Source organism: Triticum urartu, chromosome 5A, assembly GCF_056163025.1.
Source record: "Triticum urartu cultivar PI428250 chromosome 5A, HENAU_Tu73, whole genome shotgun sequence".
Taxonomy (NCBI): Eukaryota; Viridiplantae; Streptophyta; class Magnoliopsida; order Poales; family Poaceae; genus Triticum; species Triticum urartu.
This window is the reverse complement of record NC_141877.1, coordinates 620,736,545-620,742,315: the sequence shown is the minus strand read 5'-3', so window position 1 is coordinate 620,742,315 and position 5,771 is coordinate 620,736,545.

Genomic DNA, 5,771 nt, shown 5'->3' with positions numbered 1-5,771 from the left:
GGCCCCCTCTGGTACTTTTTTCGCCCAATACTTTTTATATATTCTGAAAATAATTCCCGTGGAGTTTCAGGACTTTTGGAGATGTGCAGAATAGGTCTCTAATATTTGTTCCTTTTTCAGCCCAGAATTCCAGCTGCCGGCATTCCCCCTCTTCATGTAAACCTTGTAAAATAAGAGAGAATAGGCATAAGTATTGTGACATAATGTGTAATAGCAGCCCATAATGCAATAAATATCAATATAAAAGCATGATGCAAAATGGACGTATTAGAGAGTAATGTGCGGTTTAGTCGCGATTAGTTCAGATAGCACATCGGTGCATTTTTCATTATCACCAAGACCTCGTACATTCCAGGAGCAAATTAAGAAGGCGTCATTACTCATTAAACTCGTTTGAACACCAGCGGGCAGAAGCGGGGTACAACTGACATACAAACTCAAAAGCTACAGGTGGGGCGAAGAGTAGCAATGGTACAAGCGACAAAGGGTGCGGCAACCAAAAGTACAGCATGGCAGTAGCGACATGCGGCAAAGCTAAGGGAGGTCGGGGTCGGGCCACAATTCCAAGGAGGCGAGGAGAGCTGATCATGGAGCCTCGTCTTCACCAGAGGCAGAGGCCTCGGATCCAAGGATGGCATCCAGCTGCCCGTCGTCAGCTCCACAGAGCAGCGCAATGGCCGCAAGATCTTCTGTGGAGGCAAGGGGCATCGGCCTCGTGTAGGCGGGCCTCCTGGATAGCACGGCCAATGGCCGTGTCGACGTCCGCAGTGGAGAGACAAGCTGCCTTGGCCTTGACAGCTTTGACAAGCATGGGGAGTAGATGGCCTCCTTGCCAGCCAACCTCGCGCTCCGTCTTAGTTTGTCCTTGGAGACGGACTGGTCGCGCACCATCTTACGGCGCGCCTTGCAAATGGTGCACTCGTGGGTGTCCAGATCCTGTAGAGGGAGAGCTGCGTCCATGGTGACATCGGTCAGTGGCAGAGAAGCAGAGGGCAAAAGATTAGATCGATTGAGCGTAGGAGGGGGTGAGGGGTTACTGATAACCCACAAGTATAGGGGATCAATTGTAGCCTCTTTCGATAAGTAAGAGTGTCGAACCCAACGAGGAGCTAAAGGTAGAACAAATATTCCCTCAAGTTCTATCGACCACCGATACAACTCTACGCACGCTTGATGTTCTCTTTACCTAGAACAAGTATGAAACTAGAAGTACTTTGTAGGTGTTTTTGGGTAAGCTTGCAAGAAAGTAAAGAACACGAAAATAAAACTAGGGGCTGTTTAGATGAAGACACAACTAAATTAGTTTTAGTAAAGAGCTTTTGTCAACAAGAAGGTTATTTGTCCCTAGGCAATCGATAACTAGACCGGTAATCATTATTGCAATTTTATTTGAGGGAGAGGCATAAGTAACATACTTTCTCTACTTGGATCATATGCACTTATGATTGGAACTCTAGCAAGCATCCGCAACTACTAAAGATTCATTAAGTTAAAACCCAACCATAGCATTAAAGCATCAAGTCCCCTTTATCCCATACGCAAACAACCTACTTACTCGGGTCTGTGCTTCTGTCACTCACGCCACCCACCATAAGCAAATCATAAGCATATTGCAAACCCTACAGCGGGAATCCCTCACGCTTGCGCGACACGGAGAGCACCATAGGACAACACCAATAATAAAACATACAACTCAAACCAATCACGATCATCAAATAGCCATTAGGACAAAACAGATCTACTCAAACATCATAGGATAGCCATACATCATTGGGAAATAATATATAGCGTTGAGCACCATGTTTAAGTAGAGATTACAGCGGGTAAGAGAGAGGTTACACCGCTGCATAGAGGGGGGAAGAGTTGGTGATGATGGCGGTGAAGTTGTTGGTGAAGATCGCGGTGATGATGATGGCCCCCGGTGGCACTCCGGTGCCACCAGAAGCGAGGGGGGGAGAGAGCCCCCCTCCTTCTTCTTCTTCCTTGACCTCCTCCCTAGATGGGAGAAGGGTTTCCCCTTTGGTCCTTGGCTCCCATGGCGTGGGAGGGGTAAGAGCCCCTCCGAGATTGGATCTATCTCTCTATCTCTCTCTGTTTCTGCGTTCTGTTCTGGCTCTGTTTCACCGTTTCACGTATATATGGAGATCCATAACTCCGATTGGCCTGAAACCTTCGCCGTGATTTTTTTCCAAATATTAGCTTTCTTGCGGCAAAAGAAGAGCGTCAACCGCCTTATGGTGGGCTCACGAGGGTAGGGGGCACGCCCTAGGGGGGGCACCCCCTGCCTCGTGACCACCTCGGGCACTAGTTCGTGTTGATTTTCCTTCTGAATTTTCCATATTTTCCAAAAATAAGCTCTGTCCGTTTTTATCCCGTTTGGACTCCGTTTGATATGGATATTCTGCGAAACCAAAAACATGCAACAGACAGGAACTGGCACTGGGCACTGGATCAATATGTTAGTCCCAAAAATAATATAAAAAGTTGCCAAAAAGGATATGAAAGTTGAATAATATTGGCATGGAACAATCAAAAATTAAAGATACAGCGGAGACGTATCAGCATCCCCAAGCTTAATTCCTGCTCGTCCTCGAGTAGGTAAATGATAAAAAAGATAATTTTTGATGTGGAATGCTACCTAGCATAATCTTGATCATATGTCTAATCATGGCATGAATATTAAGACACGAGTGATTCAAAGCAATAATCTATCCTTTGACATAAAAACAATAATACTTCAAGCATACCAACCAAGCAATTATGTCTTATTGAAATAACATAGCCAAAGAAAGCTTATCCCTACAAAATCATATAGTCTGGCTATGCTCCATCTTCACCACACAAAGCATTCACATCATGCACAACCCCGATGACAAGCCAAGCAATTGTTTCATACTTTTGACGTTCTCAAACCTTTTCAACTTTCACGCAATACATGAGCGTGAGCCATGGACATAGCACTATAGGTGGAATAGAATATGATGGTGGAGAAGACAAAAAGGAGAAGATAGTCTCACATCAACTAGGCGTATCAACAGGCTATGGAGATGCCCATCAATAGATATCAATGTGAGTGAGTAGGGATTGCCATGCAACGGATGCACTAGAGCTATAAGTATATGAAAGCTCAAACTGAAACTAAGTGGGTGCGCATCCAACTTGCTTGCTCATGAAGACCTCGAGCATTTGAGGAAGCCCATCATCGGAATATACAAGCCAAGTTCTATAATGAAAATTCCCACTAGTGTATGAAAGTGATAACTCTAGAGACTCTCTATATGAAGAACATGGTGCTACTTTGAAGCACAAGTGTGGTAAAAGGATAGTAGCACTGCCCCTTCTCTCTTTTTCTCTCATTTTTTATTTTTTTTTATTTTAATTTTTTTGGTGGGCTTCTTTGGCCTCTTTTTTTATTTGGGCTTCTTTGGCCTCTCTTTTTTGTAAAGTCTGAAGTCTCATCCCGACTTATGGGGGAATCATAGTCTCCATCATCCTTTCCTCACTGGGGCAATGCTCTAATAATGATGATCATCACACTTTTATTTACTTACAACTCAATATTACAACTCGATACTAGAACAAAGATATGACTCTATATGAATGCCTCCGGCGGTGTACCGGGATGTGCAATGATCTAGCGTAGCAATGACATCAAAAAACGGACAAGCCATGAAAGCATCATGCTAGCTATCTTACGGTCATGCAAAGCAATATGACAATAAATGCTCAAGTCATGTATATGATGATGATGGAAGTTGCATGGCAATATATCTCGGAATGGCTATGGAAATGCCATGATAGGTAGGTATGGTGGCTGTTTTGAGGAAGGTATATGGTGGGTTTATGGTACCGGCGAAAGTTGCGCGGTACTAGAGAGGCTAGCAATGGTGGAAGGGTGAGAGTGCGTATAATCCATGGACTCAACATTAGTCATAAAGAACTCACATACTTATTGCAAAAATCTATTAGTCATCGAAACAAAGTACTACACGCATGCTCCTAGGGGGATAGATTGGTAGGAAAAGACCATCGCTCGTCCCCGACCGCCACTCATAAGGAAGACAATCAATAAACACCTCATGCTCCGACTTCGTTACATAACGGTTCACCATACGTGCATGCTACAGGACTTGCAAACCTCAACACAATTTCTCAATTTCACAATTACTCGACTAGCATGACTCTAATATCACCATCTTTATATCGCAAAACTATTGCAAGGAATCAAACATATCAAACTCAACGATCTACAAGTTTATGTAGGATTTTATGACTAACCATGTGAATGACCAGTTCCTGTCATCTCTTTAAATAGATATAAGTGAAGCACGAGAGTTTTATTCTTTCTACAAAAGATATGCCCGTGCTCTAACAAATATAAGTGAAGCAAAAGAGCATTCTACAAATGGCGGTTGTCTATGTACAGAGAAACAGGCAATCCAAACTTCAAATGATATAAGTGAAGCACATGAAGCATTCTATAAAGCCATACTCAAAAGATATAAGTGAAGTGCAATGAGCATTCTATAAATCAACCAAGGACTATCTCATACCAGCATGGTGCATAAAATAAAAGTAAAAACCTAAATGCAAAAGACGCTCCAAGACTTGCACATATGGCATGAACGAAATGAATCCGAAAACATACCGATATTTGTTGAAGAAAGAGGGGATGCCTCCCCAGCATCCCCAAGCTTAGACGCTTGAGTCTCCTTGAATATTTACTTGGGGTGCCTCGGGCATCCCCAAGCTTGAGCTCTTGCCTCTCTTCCTTCTTCTCACATCGAAACCTTCTCAATCATCGAACACTTCATCCACACAAAACTTCAACAGAAAACTCGGTAAGATCCGTTAGTATAATAAAGCAAATCAGTACTCTAAGTACTGTTGCAAACCAATTCATATTTTGTTTTTGCATTGTGTCTACTTTAATATAACTTTTTCATGGCTTAATCCACTAATATAAATTGATAGTTTCATCAAAACAAGCAAACTATGCATCAAAAATAGAATCTGTCTAAACCAGAACAGTCTGTAGCAATCTGAACATTCACCATACTTCTGATACTTGAAAAATTCTACCAAAATTAGGAAAAATAAACAATTTGTATAGGAAGACAATGCAAAAAGAATCAGAACCATTTGACGTTCCAACAAAAATGTAAAATCACGCACTACAGCCAAAGTTTCTGTCCTGCACCGTACAAATCATCAAGCAAATGTAAACATCCTAAAGGCAAACCTTGGCACATTATTTTTATAATACAGTGGAATTGTACAAGGGGATAATTATTTTTGTTGAAAAGTTTCTGTAATCAAGATTCACAAAGTTTCCGTGAGCATGAACAAAGTTCAAGGCTAGCTCCCACTTCAACAATGCTTGTCTTTCTCACTTTCACTTTTCTTTTTGAATGAGCTTTGGGTTCCCCTCTTTATTTTTGTTGTTTTTAAACTATATGAAAGCACTCAACAGAAATAAATGACTCTCTAAAACTTCCGGGTTGTCTCCCTGACAGCGCTTTTTTCAAAGCCATTAAGCTAGGCATATAGTGCTCAAGTAATGAATCCACCCGGATCCCAAGGTATATCAAAGCCAATTTTAATTAACAATGATTTGTAATTTAGTGGTGAGCACAAAGTAACATATATCATGTAACAACAAAGTCTAACTCTCTTCCTATGCATCGGCATGTCATGTAACATCCCAAATTTTTAATTTGGAATGTTATACATTAGGTCATCATGCATATCATATTTTATTTTGCTTTTGG